The sequence below is a fragment of the Leuresthes tenuis genome, unplaced genomic scaffold, assembly GCF_036924035.1.
Source record: "Leuresthes tenuis unplaced genomic scaffold, fLeuTen1.0.hap1 SCAF_8, whole genome shotgun sequence".
Classification (NCBI taxonomy): domain Eukaryota; kingdom Metazoa; phylum Chordata; class Actinopteri; order Atheriniformes; family Atherinopsidae; genus Leuresthes; species Leuresthes tenuis.
Genome location: NW_027325362.1, coordinates 9,099,353 through 9,114,753, shown reverse-complemented (window position 1 = coordinate 9,114,753; position 15,401 = coordinate 9,099,353). Strand labels below are relative to the sequence as shown.

At 37.9% G+C, this 15,401-nt stretch overlaps 1 protein-coding gene across 1 annotated transcript in view; it reads left to right on the top strand.

The window, feature by feature from the left end:
* Positions 1 to 15,401, top strand: part of arid5b (AT-rich interaction domain 5B) — a 75,515-nt gene that overhangs the window by 40,640 nt on the left and 19,474 nt on the right. The window lies entirely within an intron of this gene.

The window sequence follows — 15,401 nt, the reverse complement described above, 5'->3', positions numbered from 1 at the left end:
GGATTTTAGAGGAGAAAAGAGCACATGCTGTGGCTGTATGGTCACATTTCATAATCGGGACATGGACTGTATATACAGCTAAGCTGAACATCTGCTGTAGGGCCACTTACTGTACACCCAGAATCACATATTCTCATGTCTCATGTCATTAGTCACCTAAGCATTTACCACATAAAGTTTCTACATAACATTTAACCAAATATAGCCTTAATAAATACTTTGTATCTGTCTCATAGTCCTAATGTACCTGGTCTGCAGAGGCAGAATCAAGGCTACTGTGCTATTTTAACTAAAAGTACTTGGCTTCAGGAGCATTGGCATTACTTCTTGGCTGAATAACACATTTTCTGATTATCCCTATTATGTCACCAACAGCTCACCAGCTTTCTACACATAATGCTTATCTACTTTTAGCAAACAGTGCATATAGATAAATAAGGCACATTTCAGATATTTTGACCTGTGCAAAGGTTTCTCAGAGGAGAAGCCAATCGAAGAGAATTGATAATTAAAGAAAGAAGGGTATGGTCTCACAGGAGTGTAAAGGACTGGATCAATGAATTTACTTGTTGCATTTACTTAAAATGATGATGATGATGATGTTTATTCTAGTAAATCACATGCAGTTTTATGGAGCTCAATTTTCTCCTAGGATAAAGACAGTCCTTGTTTTTGTGCTACTCTTGACTCTCTGATAGTTTCTGGTCACTAATGTATGCAGAAGAAATATTACACTTACATAAGGCTGTAAAAGGACTGTGCTCATTTTAGTGAGGATCCACATAAAATGTTTATCACTCACCTATTAGATTTCTATCAACAAAAGCTGAATGTAATTTAACCGGGGATTTGGTAGTAATAAGGTAGCAATTTACAGATCTTGTTAAACTTTAACTTTATTAGGTGACAGTGAATGTAAGGGAAGTGAGATATGAACAGTACTGTAAAAGTGTTGATATGGAATACAAAAATATTATTAACACTCTTTATTTCCTGTCTTTAATGGAGTTGTTTTAATTTTCCATTTCACTTGAGTATGTCGATCACTTCACAGAAGCATAAAATCTACTTTATGCAGGTGATCCAACACAGAGAAATGTTCTGTCACTATTTTATTGTCACCCTGTCATCACATGTTATTGCAGCTGTGAGTAGTGACTGTTTGGAAATCTCTCCCTGTGGTTGCATTTATGGAAACACCGACATCCAAGATTTCAGAGTTGGTTGCCAAACAGGAAGCATTTTAAATCAGATCAGTCACATGTTATTGTATTTGTTATGTGTGACTCCTCCGGTTGTAGCTTTCTGTCAGCATATTGTATAGTCGTATAAGAATGCAGTGTTTTTCTGGGAGGGGGGCAAAAAACAACGGATGCTGGTGTCTTTGAATACACCAGTAAAGACTCAACTCTGCTCTTACTTGCTATCTTGGTGCCACAAGTTGATAACACTGACAAATAATAATAAAGCAGATAATCCTGTAAATAAACAAGCAGCTAACAGGGAAGACATTTTTTAGAATCTTTAGCGTGGCCTTGTGTTAAAAAAAATACTTTAACTGATCGTGAAGAGACTGAGATAAAAAGATGGAACAAAATGTTAAAGGTGCACTGTCTGATCTAGAAAAACTGATAAACTGCAGAGCTTGTTATTAATGACTTTACACTCCAGCAGAGGAGGCCAACTTGACCTCATTCATAATGCCTATGATGATTATTCCATTAATATACCTGTCAAATGTTGAGGAATCACTAATGGAGAGCATGGTTTAAATAAAGAATAACATGATCAAATGATAGAATTCAATGTTTTTACTAAATTGCAGATGTGAGCTGTGATACAACTTCTGTCCCTGATAAACTTCACAGAAGAGCATGTTGCAGCCTGGCTTGAACTGAGTCATCTGTGTAACAGTAAACGCTGTTTACAAAGTCTGCCTCTGCCAGTGAGTCTGGCATAGAAACACTGCATGAATGCAGCGTTTTAGCTGGGTTGCTGAGTTATCTTTCTGCAGGTGGAGGCCTGTTTCAAGTTGTTATTCCTGAAAAGAGCTTGTGTAATATATGACGTCAAAAACCCTTGTTACGCTGCTCATACATGATGGCAGTAAAGGGGGATTATATTGTATGTGATGACTGTGATTGATGTTCCCAGAATTTTCCAAACATTTTTTGTCTTGTATCTCTGCTGGCAGCTGCTTCGGTTTACAAATGTGTTACTTATTCTTTTGAGCATTCACCTACTTTCTTTTTAATGAAAAGAGATAATAGAAAGAAAGCAGGGAGCTTATTATGTTTTAATTGTTTTTAATGTATTATTTGCAGATTTTGGAATGAACTTCTTAAATCCACAAAATTCAATGAATTAGCATATACACAAGAAAAAAAAATGAGCAGAAAGATAAAAGTATCCTTTGGCCTATTTTGTTATGAGAATGATGATTATTTATAATCACTATGGCTTAATGCTGTGTACCTTTTAAAAATGATAAAGTCACTCTGATTGGGCTCATTGGCTGACTCAATCCCATCAAATGTAACTAGAGCGTGATCTATTAGAATACATATGTTTTATTGATGTATGGGCTTCGTGTTTATCCTGGCATTCATTTATTTATAGGTCGATGCTGTGATTTTTTTTTTTCCCTCCAGTAATGAATAGGATAAGCCTTGAAGCTTATCCACTGCTCCCTTTCATCTCTCCCTCCCTCTTTTCTCCCCCCTTCCCCTCCCCTCCCTCCCTCTGTCTATCCCTCTCACTTCCTCCAAAAGCCAAATTGAAATACTGTATTTTTTAAAGCCCCAGTCCTACTGAGTTGTTGCAGCAGTCTGTCAGTGCAAATGATGTGGAAGCGTTTGAAGGTTATCCCGTTTTTAGCAAATCCTCCACATTATGTAACTATGACTCTGTTTTACATGTGGCACTCTTGGAACAACACTGTGTGTATGCGCGTTTGTGTGTGTATGTGGGACAGTCCCTCTGTGTGCTCTTAACATTTCTTTGCAAAATGGGATTTATTTTTTAATTTCCTCCCCTGGAACAATGGTCATTAAGAGCTACTAGCCAATACCTTGGAAGAGGAAAAAGCTGAAGTGACTTGTTCACTTGTCAGATATTTCAAGCCTGTATTGTGTTCTGTTGTAACTTTATTTATATCTTGACAGGAAAAAATAGCTTTCTGAGTTATTACAGTTTATATATGCAGTAAGATTGTGTCTTGTTGGACTTCAGCCAACACCACAGCATTTTTTTCTGGTATAATTGCATTGTGCAAGCGTGTGTGTGTCTTCTGATAAAACTGGGAGATATTATTGAGTTTTTCAGGGTCAGAGTTCGTTGCATTCATCAGTGTGTATGTCAGTCAGTTGAACTGGGTTAAGATTAAATTCAGCCATGTCTCAAATGTGATGTGTGTTAATAAGTGCTTAACAGGCAAGGCTACCATCATGAGGCAATCACATGAGGTGGATAAAATGAAAGAAACATGGACAAAGGAGGAAGGAATTGAATAAGAAAACAGACATTCTGGGGAATGATTTCAGCTTATTTTGGCTACAAATTAAACTTGGGAAATTTCCCTTATTAAACATGTAGTACTGTAACATGATTTCCTATTTACTTTGCAAATGGAAAGCTTGAGTCGACAGCCTTTATGAGTTTGCACAATGCTAAAGTACACACAATCACACCCCTGTAGAAACACACACCCCAATGAATCCGATGAGAATGATTTCATAATCCATCGCAATAATAAACTTCTTTGAACTGTTTAATTGGCTCTTCCTGGAACGACAAGGCTTCGCTTCATTTGATCTGATGAAAGAGTAATGTTGCTTCTCCCCAGGGGGAGCATGCACAACGGCGCACAAATAACGAATTAAGAACACTATCCTTTTTTTTTCTTTCTACAAACGACTGCCATAAAAAAAGCAGGAATATTCATATTGCTCCAACACCACTTTCCCCTGAATTGCTTTCATGTTTACTTGCTTATGTATCTAATTTTCAGAGCTTGTTTTATGTGAAAATAATCCTGGAAGGCTAATGGATTGAGGTCATATAGAAATTGATTGTCATCTGAAAGCACTGTTGTCGGCAGCAACATTTGGAAACGTTCCAGAAACATTCCTCATGCGTGATTCTGTGAAAAGTCACACTTACTGTACACTATTCTGAAAACAAACAGCCTTTAAGACAAATAGTGAAGATTGATTTGAAGGCATGTGGTGTATGCAAAAGAGGAACTGAAGTAGGTTATGCAAAAAAAGGAGAAAGAAATATGTAAAACTGAATCTGACAAAGTCATGATGGTTTGGGAGAATGTCCTCTTTCCTAGGTCGAGGGATATTAACAGTGACAGTCTGAATGGAGGGTCTGTGTACAGCAACAGTATGGTCACAGAAATGAGCTCATTACTGGCAAATGCATTATGTATGTGCACACATACACACATTTATCTTGTTATATTACTATGGTGAAAATATTCCATCTAGATCTCCATCTGCTAATTGTAACCACGAACATGCCAGAACCTGAAGGCAAGGAAATCAGGGTAAAACCAAAAACCATAACCTCATCTGAAATTATCCTCAGCTCTGTCCCTCTTTCACTAGCCTGGCTTGGCAGGAAATACTTAGTACACTCGCTTATAAACACACATACAGTGCTCATGGCTCAGAGAAGCTAAAAGAGCGATTTATTTGATTTCATAAGTGTGAGATAAAAATATGGGAGAGTATTTTTAATGTCCTGGTAAACACACACTTGCTAGGATGTGGGCTTGTCTCCATGGCAACACTAGTCGGAGCGTGCCCGGCCTAGCGCTTTGACAGTTTCTCCTGATGATGATTGATAATTACTACCTGACTTGTTGTCTTCGTCTCCACAAACATATGGCGGGAGCTGCCCTCCGTCGTATATCTGCCAAAATGTTCCCTTTTCTGATAATAGCTTTTTAATGTTGCGTTTTGTTGTGCATGCACAGCAATCACTCCCCCATGTCCACGCACATACACACACACACACACCCCTCCCAACCCCACCTCTTAGTAATTACATTTGCTGCTGCTCACATAGTTATTACAGAAAGGAAAGAGAAATAGATAGGAGAAGAAGGAGAGTGGGAGAAAGTCAAAAATAGGAAGAGGAGGGAGGGGGCAGAATTGATTTCACTTTGAATGGATGTGTTCTTCCTTGTACTGCCGGATTTAAATTTGACAAATTGTCAAGATTAACACAAAGAAAGAGCATTTTTACAGCATAGTCACATATTAGAATATAAACACCCAATAATAGCCAGTGTGGTGGGCTGTTGTTTGAAATGGTAACTGAGACTCTTTATTCCATATCCATGCGAGCTGTATTTTATTATACAGTGTTTGCATGTATAAAGCTTAGATTTAAATGCAGTTGGAAGCAATCTTGTTATATTCAGAGGGGCCATAGAGAAGGACATCAATCTATAAACATGATTTATCTACTGCGCACTAGCAACCAAGGCATTAGCATAGACCCTCAATGGCAGATCTTATTACCAGGACTGCATGCTGAAGCCTTGGACTAAAACCTCAGACCTGATCAGCATTTTAAACCTTAGATAAACTCAAAGTAAAGATTGCAAGCTGAACCTGAAACACTACATAACTTGGACAGTTAAGCTCATAAATTAATGGTGATTTTTCTGATTATGAGATCTTACAGTTTTTAGCTGCTTCACAGTAAGTGTAGGATGCTTTAGAGTGGCTTTAAATTCACACAGTCTTGTTTATTTTTCATTTTGTCTGTCATCCATCCACTCAGTTTTCCAGCCTGTATGACCTCTGGCTTCAGGAAGAAGAGAAGTCTCTCACTTGTTATGTCTTCATATGAATTTGATAGCCCCGAGTGTCTAACTCAACTTGTCTGTAGATCTGAATCTGCTTGTTCACCTATACCCCATTGTTTAAGTAAAATGTGTGGCGCACCTGCAGCAGGCATCAGCACAGCACTCTGTGGAAACCCAAGTCACTTTTAATACTGTGTGACTGAGGTCTGCCACAGGCTATGGCAACAGACAGGCTCTGTGAAGGAGATAATGATGCATGCACACACTGCTGTCAGTCAGCCAACTGAAGGGAATCATCTTTGAGGAAAATAAAAACAGACTGTAGCCAATATAATGCAGCGTTTGTATAAGAAATGATAGGTTTGGGAAATAGAGTGGAACAGGATGTCAGAGTTGTAGCAACAAGGAGAAAGGATATGGTGAGCTGCTGAAAACCAGAAAATATCTCATGGAATGGATTGTAGTGTCACTATATTTAAAGATTTGCAATGAACACATGCATCAATGGACATTCTAGAGAGAACATTTGATTAAATTATGAAAAACACTGTGACCACTGGTGACAACCATCCCCACTCATAGTTTTGTTTTGATTTGTTGAAGGGGGTCTGTCTCCACCTCATTGTGATGGAGGATAATGGAATTTGGTTTGTGGTACTCATGGCATTAGGAGATAACTGCTTTCCAAAAACATCCTTGCAACTCTGGATAATCAAAACACAAATAATCGTTCTCTGGGTAATCAAATAACAAGGAAATATTAACTGGATTACCTGCAGAGACAAACTATCACCCAACTCCACAGGTCACTGTGTGAGTTTGTGTATTCTCAATCTAAAAACTTGGACAAACCCACTTTCACTTCATGCTCAGCAACAGAAAATGTGGCAGCTGGCTGGCAAACAAACTGTAGCATTTAAAGAGCCAGGTATTTTCCTTAGAGACTCAATATTTGACATAGAAAGTAAACAAGACTCAGAATGAATGCTAATGTTGCCTTGTGTCTGATGGATGTGGACAAAGACGTGCTTTTCAATTTTCCTCCAACAATTTTATCAGGTCGTAATATGTCAATTTTGTGTTTTCAACTTGTTCCACTGTCTCCTAAAAACAGGTAGTGCAATTTTATATGTAATTTGTCTATTCAGAGAGATCATCAAGAGCCAACTTCAATGCCCCCCCGCTGCATGGGCTTAGAGAAATCTCAGGGACAGATGTTTGAAAAAATGAGATATGAACAAAAAATGGCAATAATGGGTTTAGTTTTTTTTTTTGTGTGTGTATTTTAGGGGAACTTGCTCTTTCTAAGGCAGAAGCAGAGTCAATCATTGGGCTGTGTAGATAGAAAGAAAGACTGTTTACAAGAAGCTGTTGACGATCTGTGGATGAGTCGGACGAACCTCGAGAGGCTGTTGTTAGTGCTCTTTTAGTAACAAGCTGGACTAATCCCTGCCTTTTACTGAGGCACGTGCTCCAACAGGCTTGTATTACAATCATTTTTGTGTCAGTGGTTAGAACCCTAGTTCCCTATGCAGGTACTTTCGGTTACTTCCATCAGGCACACCTACTCTGCATGCCAGTGAAATTTTTTTAATTCACTGTTGTTAAAAGCAACGGCAAAGACTTGGCTGTGTTTGTGTAATAAGAGTTACTAGTATCTATTATCAAACCAAGGAAGCAGCTAGATGATTCCTCATTAAATTCAAAATAGCTCTCAGGCACTGCAGCATAAAAATATCTTCTCATGTTGCAGTTGCATTCATAGGCGAAAACAGATATCAAAATATCACAGTATTATTGATGTGAATTCCCCCTTAGGTTGACCAAATATTACTTGCTGTACTCTTGGCTCTGGCTGGGAAATGTTTTACAATTTAATTGAAGATTATCTTCATCTGTAAATTTATGAGAAATTAATTAACACTTATATCATCTATCAACCTACGGAGGTTTTGGTGATTAATAAAAACAGTGTACTGTGTCCGCCCACACACTCTGTGGGCACATTGTGCAATTTTTGATGATTGCAGTGATAGAGATGCTTGAAGTATGACTGTACTGTTCTTTCTTCTGCTATCAGTGTGTCTCAAATGACTCTTTGCTGGAACGTGCCTCGAGCGCAGGAACGGAGGAATTGTGAGCTTGTTGAAAACAGCTCATATTAGTGTGTGGAATGTAATGGTGGCCACAGTAATGTAATTTAATTTTATCAGTAATTTAATGTAATGATAGAGAGGAAGGAGCAGGACCTGATGCAACATCTACGAATCAAAAGTGGAGTTTTGGTTTTGTCAAGAGAGTGACACTGAGGAGTCACTGGCAATTAAAGTCTTTGTATTGATTATAAAAATGTCCAGTGTGCAGTTCAGCAAATGTGCAGTGTTTTTCCTGAGTTGGCTTTCTTTAATTTCTTAGACTTTAAACTACAGTCACTATCTAACGGCACTCAGTAAAGAAATATCCTCCACTAAAGCAAATACTTGAATTAATAGAAAGTGATCCATATCTGCAATGTAATCTGACTGCTCCTTCCTTTTCCCACTCTCAACCAATGCACCAAGTTTCAAGAAAATCAGTCTGGTAGTTTTTGCAGACGTGCGAATGCACACCAGTGATCTTTATTTCTGCCCTGACTTTCCTCTTGGCAAAGGAAACATGAAATAATATCAGAATCTCCCAGAAATATTGCTGGGAGTGTCTGGTAATAATTAAAGTCAACTCTGATTGATTTATGAATGAACATTTTTTTTTTAACTCTTCTTCTCCTTTGTCTGTCCTTTTAATAGCTGAACAGTAGGAGGACACTGATGAGAGAGATTTAAGTGAGTCTTTCAAACTGCAACATGAAATGGAGTTAGAATACCCAGTGGAAAGTTATTCATTGTGTAAAATAATATCTACTGGATCCTGATTTATTGTCAATTTAACAGGCAGATATATTATTTAAAATTATAGTACGAGGGCTGTTAAGGTGTTAAGTAGTAAAATCTGCTTCTGGCTCTGTGTTGTTGGGTTTAATGTGGATTTGGTGGGTACATTTGGTGGGTACATGGGTCGTGCTAATAAAGCCACTTGAATTGCACTGACAACCTTCTGATCTAAATAACTCACAAAATGTGTCAAAAATCTGGCAAAACAAGATCAAACACTAAATTTTACTCTCAAACAAGCTGGAAAAAAGAAACATCCGCTTAAATGTGTTTCTTAAAAGAATAGGCTCCCAAACTGTGGTCAGACTCATGCATTCCTTGAGCAGAAACACCTCAGCTCTTTAATGTATAGTGAAGACACTGCTGGCTGTGGAATCAGTCATTACTGGCTTTTTTTTTCAATATTCTCTCTTGTACTGCTGTCTTGCTGCTTTGGAGCTCCCCTTGTCATTGCATTGTGCCTCCAGTGGAGTTAAAATGTTCTACCAAAGTGTGATATCACTTCCCTGATCACACGTTTAATGCTCCACTGCTCTACAGATTAAAGTCTATGCCTCAAGAGCTGCATCACAGGGTGTTTGGTATTATTATTTGTCATGTATTATTCATTATTTAGTAATTGTTATTTAGACTGAATTCTGACAGGAGCTTTTTTTCCTCATGAATCATATTCAGTCATATTTATTTTACTCTGAGTGATAAAACTTTTCCCTGTAAATAAGAGCATTATTTCTTCATTTTGTTGATCAGTGCTTGCTGAGTTTAAGTGCTGTCTGCACTGGTGCTTTATGTTTTATGACTTGCTGTAAATTTCCAATGTTGCAACCCTGAATGTCAGACTTGAATGACCTTCTTTGTGTGTGCGTTGGCGTATTCACAGGTATAGTTTCATTTACAAATCCTTCCCGTGGGAGGATTCCTTCTCAATTGTGAAGACACATACAGCGCTGTGTCTCTTCTGAGGGGATGGTTATTGCAGGATGCTTTACAGATGACTTTATACTGTGTTTTGTTAACCATCCTTTATGTCTTCTCATTACTTCACCATGCAACTCATGAGGGAGTTTCTTCACATTGACTTTATGGAACTCTCTTAGAGAATTCTCTGTAATTATTACACGTGAAATGTGTATTCAGTTGTCAATATCTCTATGCTGCTAAACCCATTCAAAGGGTGCTGCCATGTTTACTCTAAAAGTCTGGCTTGTGTTATCAGCAGGATGTTATGTCACTGAATTTGGTTTGGTGTGCTGCTGCCCTTCTGTCCTCTTCCCCCTCGCATAAAAAACTCTAATCTCAGGGAGATATTTTATGTTTACATGGGGGGGTCAATTTCAGTTTCAAAACTGCACTACATTGCATTTATTTTTGTTCTGTCCTTGGGGACATTCAGTACTATGCTGTTCAGAAAAGACTGTATTGCAACATGAATGTTACCTTTGGCTGCAGGCTATGCTCATAATTGCTGAGTGGGTGTCATGCCTTTAGTGAATTTGCAACCAAGTGAGACAAGAAAATATGTCAAAACATGTTTTTCATCTACCACTGCTTGTCCCAGTCATGCTTCACTCATCCCCCTTCACCCCTTTGTTTGAACTTGGACCTTCTTATTGTGAGAGGAAGTTGATGTTAAACTGTAGAATTAGGAGTTTGAGTGCAGACATGAGTGGGAGTTCTGCTTCATGAAAAAATGCAGATGGCACATTTTTTTCTCAGTCAGTCACAGCTTGGGTGGATGTTTCTGTTTCATATCTGACAAGCTTTTACAACTAACAGCTTTAATTTATATACAACTTATGTGATGGAATTTATAGAGCTCAGCGGTTTGGTAACCTGCTGGTTGGTCAGAGTTATGTTGTGTCATGAGCAACTTTGACACTGTAGCATTTCTCAACAACTCTTATAAGTGATCTATTTTAGCTTGACCTTTTAAAATGCCATAAAATGAATGATCAACACTCAAAACAGCCACTTTGTACATTTTTATACTTTGATTTCACAGCAAATCTTAAATTAACAACATGTTACATCTACAGCAATGCACGGAACACAGTTGTGCTTTTATTACTGGTAGTACTTTTATTTATACAATATTATATTTACTTTGTCAGTTATTTTAGATTCATCATGTTGGCAAGCCAACAATTGATGCATAAAGCTGGAAGTGGAGAAGGCTAAGCAGTTCAACAGGGTACAGTCACCATGACAACTTCATCTACATTGCTGTAACCACTGATGCACTGATATTGCAGCATCCTCCACTAGTCAGTCTTCTTTTTGAGAAACCCAGAAAGGGGTGCAGAGTCCGTACATCAATTTTGGTGTCAACATGTGAAACAGGTGCTGAGATATTATCTCACTTCCTGTTTGGCAGCGTTGCTGCCAAATTCTATTTAATTTTCACTGAAAATAAAAAGCATCTGAAATTTTTCTTGAGGCTCAGTATGCAGATTATCTACTCAAATTATGATGAAGAAGTAAATTTGTCCGGTGAAAATGTTTAAACCGTAAGATAAAATCCAGTACTGCGAAAGCATTAATTAGGTTGACATGTCTTGGCTTTGGATGTTCTCACAGTACAGCCAAACCAAAGAATTGTTTGTTTTGTTTTAGAAAAAATAAATTGTGTAAAATGCCTGAAAATCTTTTTTAAGGGAAAGAGAAACCACAGCACACCACATATTGAATTACGTTGTGACATTCTTACTTCACTTCATGACATTTTTCATCGAGTTTAAGGGAAGGTGTACAGGAAAAGAAAAAGGATTGAATTTTTTCAAGATTATATGGCCTTACCCAGGGTAAAAAGTTTGATTTGAAACATTGAGTTGCAGAGATGTGGCCTCCCTTCCAGTTAGTGAGTTTAGCTGCGAAGGTTTCTTTTCCACATTTTTTAATAAGATCTCACAGTTTATATGGTGATAACCCAATATGTCAGAGGCAGTGTTCTTTAAAATACAGTTTTGAAAATCGATGAAAAGTTTCAAGGTGCATATATGCATCTTGATGAAAAAAAATAGGAACACTGACCCCACTTATCGCTCCAAATTTAGGAGCTTTCTATCGAACAGTTCAAGGGGTTGCCATTAATTGTCCGAGCTGACTCATAAACCAGGGTATTGGATTCAAGTTTTGACCTGATAATGGTGGTTAAGAAAAATTCAACAAATGAGTTTATTGTAAAAGAAACAAGAGAGTCTATAATGATCTTCATGGGAATCCCGCCAACTTTTTACTTAAAACAGTAAATGTGAACTTTTTAGTGGCATTCGAGGTAAAAATGAAAAAAGTTAAGGTTAACATGATAGATGGATGTCTTTAAAGAAGTTTTTATCAGTCTGTCCTGTACTTTTTCCAAACTGGTGAATTGATCTACTGACAGATTTAATCTACCACCCTTTGATCCATATTGCTTATGTGGCTAAAAAAAAGAAACCACTGCACACATCTTTGGTTGTGACATATCATTTAAGTCATGAGTGTTATTGTGCCAAAAGTTCAAAATGAAGGGCTGAGTTGGCTGCTAATCTGCTTAAGTACATCAAAGTATTTTTAGATCCCAAAGCTTTAAATTTCACTTTGTCAGACAAATGTGAAAACAAGCTTCCTATCAGCACGATCATGTGTTCGCTAACTTTAAAGGGGATTTTTGAAACCACTTTACTGTTCATTAAGTAAACTTGTAGATATTGAGCTTTATCATCACAGACATCCATCAGTTGAATTTTCCAGTTGGCTTTATGTGGCCTCTGTATTCCCAGCAGCTTCTCAGTCAATCAGTCCATTTTGCTGGTTCCCCGTGGCTCTTCTCTGTTGAAGCATAGAACCATCAGAACCCTTCCTGAGCTGTCTCTAATGAGTTTTTCCATTATCACTGACATCAACGGAATAGTAATACTTCTGTATTTAATTGAATCTGAGGGGGTGAAATTATTAAGCTGAGCCTTGTTTTAAAGCTAATAAGAGCTGAGAGCGTTTGGCGTCATCCAGAGAGCAAGTTGTCATCCTGTGCATCTCACTGCAGAAGTCAGAAGTGACTTCCATGGCTCATGGCTCCTTGACAAGACAGGATGGATTCACACCCAGGGGGAATACCCCTTACCTGTTTATTTGTGTATGAGTGTGTGTGCATGTGGCCTCAGCTCTCTCTAGAAGGCTTATCACTACAGTACATTTCATCATAATAACAGCGGTCTGTGCATTTGGCTCTTTTTCTGTGAGCAGTGTGCCTTTGGAGCTTTGTGAAGGACCAGACAAGAGCCTTTTGGCCACTTCAAGGCGTGTCCCCAAGTCATGCTTGTGTCCTAGATAAGCAGAAAACCACAAAGTGAGCAATAACTTACTCAATGCGAAGCAAAATGGAATGTAGAAGCTTGGTCAGCATCCATTTTTGGTGTGTGACTGTGGGGCTCATTTTTGGCTTATAGAGGGAAGTATCTTGCATGCTTAAATTATCTCTTTCTCTTCTAGTGCATTGACAAAAACACTTAATGCCCACAGAGTGGTAAAAATACCACATCTCTCAGGGTGCTGTAAAATCATTGTCTTGTGATGTTAGTTTTGTTTTCCTACAGACTATAAATGTCTGTGTTTCCATTTGAGAAAATCAATCTGCAGAGTCGGTCTGTGTTTGACTTTCTTGGTGTTATTATAAAGCTGATGACTCCTCCCTTATGCAACTCAGCCATGTGGAGAACAGATCAGCATGTCTCCTGCAGTACAGAAATATTGCCTCCACTTGACCTTCTTTGCCTATTTGTATATGTCTACAAAAAATATGTGAATGCACCATTTAACCCAAGTTCACTGTAATATCGACTTGGGTTTGTTTAAATGTGTCCAGGTTGTCCTCTATCAGTGAGTTCCTAGCGCTAATACATTTCAACTCACTCTCAGCTCGAGCAACATGTTTTATGCAGCAGTGTTTTGCTGTAATTGCAGTATTTTCTTACGCAGCAGTATTTGACCTGATGAAAAATGTAAACAGACAGGTAGGTTATGTAACTGAGTGTAGGGTGTCACAAGCAGTTAGTGATTGGACTAAAAACAATACCGCAGTCAGAGTGTGACCTCACTCAAGTCGAACCAGCAGGCAAATTGGTCATTAAATGTTTGTGTTTTGTAAGTCTGTATATGTTTTCAATAATACAGAGCACCGTATACCTGTAGCATGTGGTCATCAGTTAGTGCTTTACAGATTTTGTCTAATGTTTACTCTCTTTGTGTTAGTTTAATTTTTCTCTTTACAGGAGTCCAAGCTTTGAAAAAGGATTAAAGTACAAAAACTATTTGCACTAAATATTTTGTGCTTATGTAAAACAGAAGTAAATGAATAAACGCAAAGATGTATGTTCTAGGGACTTCATAAGTAATTAGTAGAGTAAAGAAAGCAGAGTGAGCAGCAGAATGAGAAAACAGTGGAGGGAGGAACACACCCAGAGCTTTCTAAGTAAAGATTACAGTGTTGAAAACTTGTTTTTTCATTGCCAAGGAGATGACAAATGTACAACAATTGTCTTTGGAATTTTCCCTGTGCTGATTTTCCACAGCGTTGTGGTTGTAAAAATAACAACATGAAGTTGAGCTGTGAGCATTTTACCCTCTTAATGACTCTCAGTTTTATTCAGCTCTTGTGTTGTTGTAACATTTCTCTTGATGGGAATTTGATCTGACAAAAATAATCACAGAGTTTTTTTTTGGCAGAGAACAACCTTGGATGGGATTTAATTGTCATTGCGGATGGAAAGAAAGAATGTTGACGCTGAGAAATACGTGACTGAACTGAGATCATTTGAAGTTTCTCCTCTATTTCTTTCTGTTTCTGTCCTTTGAGTATATCTCTGTTTGTGTTGCTGTGTTCAGGCAAGGCATTCTGCCAAGAAGTTACATTACAATCGTGGGTTGACATAAACGTGGGTGTACAAAGGACTTTAAATACTTTATTGTGTATGTAATGTGAACTAAGCAATTATATCTGCCAGCCTTTCAAACAAAGAGCTCCTATCAGGCAGGTTCATGTGTTTTTAATTAAGTGCGTTGAGCTTTAAAACATGAACAGAGAGGAAAACCAAAAATAGAACAACAGTGACGATTGCCTCTGAAGTGCTGTAGTTCATTCTAATGTTTTTTGATGACACGATAATAAAAACATCTGAATAGAGCATTATCATGGTATATATGTTGAAGTAAGAAACACACACAGGCTTTGAGTTTTTCTATCATCTGTATGAAATATTTTTCTTTGCTCTCTTTCTTTTCTTTTGAGGATTTGTTGGTTAACCAACGTCTGTCATTTGCATTATTTCACTAACTTCTCGACTGGTTTGACGCCCTCATCTGCAGTCTTAAAAATACATCTGTCAGAATTTAAATGTAGTCTCTCTTTTGGGCTCAGAGGGAACTTGAGGATCATGTTTACTAGCACATTGGAACAATTTGGCAGGCTGTTACCCCATTCAGCACAATGTTGCACTAATCCAGTTTAGAAATAATTAGCCACAGGCTAGCAGCCCTGTGAAATTCTTTTCCCTGGTTGTAAATGTTCCTGTCATAGCCTCCGTTCTTCTCAGCTAAAAGTAAATGTTGCTTGGCAGGAAATTAGTTTTTGCCCATGGATGTTGTAAAATAAAGTATAGTTACGTAAAAAC